Raw genomic sequence first — 788 nt, forward strand, 5'->3', positions numbered from 1 at the left:
CTTGTCAAGCGGGCAGCTCAGTTTGGGGGCGGCTTATGGGCTAGTTAAGTGACCCTCATCGGCTGCTTCCAGCCCATGGGCCTTAGGTTGCAGACCTCTGCTCTAGCCTTACCAGAAACCCATACTGTATATCCCATCACCTTTAACACAGTGACATAGTGGTTTGGTTTGTAGGTGACAAAATTAGTTTGAATCTAGTCAATGATGGTTTGTAGCCAGACTGCCTAAACACACCTGCACGGTGCTAGCTTCGGCAGCACATATACTAAAATTGGAACGATACAGAGAAGATTAGCTTGGCCCCTGCGCAAGGATGACACACAAATTCGTGAAGCGTTCCATATTTTTTTTAAAAAAAATAAAAAATAAACACACCTGCACGGGAGGGAGGCATTTGCCAATGTCCATTTCTCTCTCACTCTCTTTTCTAGCTTTGAGCTCAGTTTGCCGCATTTCCACATCAGTTTGAGCATTTGGTATTCATTGCTTCAAATATACATGCTTTTATATGAAATTTTACTTTATCTACATATTTCTGCAAGCATCACACGTGTTGTTTTCATGCACACAAGCACACTTTACTAAAAGCAGTTTTGTGACCACATTTGGTTGGAGAACTGCACCCCAAAAATCAGAGAAGTGCAGGTTTTGAAGGATAGTTGTATTTCAGTCCATGTGCTGTGTTGAGAAGGGCAAATGAAGTAGGCTCACATTCAGAGGCAAACTGAATCAAATTTCTCCCCCACTCTTAATCCAAAGTGATTAATAGGATACACCATGGCAGGGGC

At 42.8% G+C, this 788-nt stretch overlaps 1 non-coding gene across 1 annotated transcript; it reads left to right on the top strand.

Moving 5' to 3' along the window:
• The first annotated feature begins 241 nt into the window (after positions 1–241).
• LOC118075516 (U6 spliceosomal RNA) lies at positions 242–348 on the top strand. Its single transcript, XR_004691393.1, has one exon. It is a non-coding gene; the product is annotated as a U6 spliceosomal RNA (small nuclear RNA).
• The last annotated feature ends 440 nt before the right edge of the window (positions 349–788 follow it).

Source organism: Zootoca vivipara, chromosome 16 (genome assembly GCF_963506605.1).
Source record: "Zootoca vivipara chromosome 16, rZooViv1.1, whole genome shotgun sequence".
In the NCBI taxonomy this organism is placed as follows: domain Eukaryota; kingdom Metazoa; phylum Chordata; class Lepidosauria; order Squamata; family Lacertidae; genus Zootoca; species Zootoca vivipara.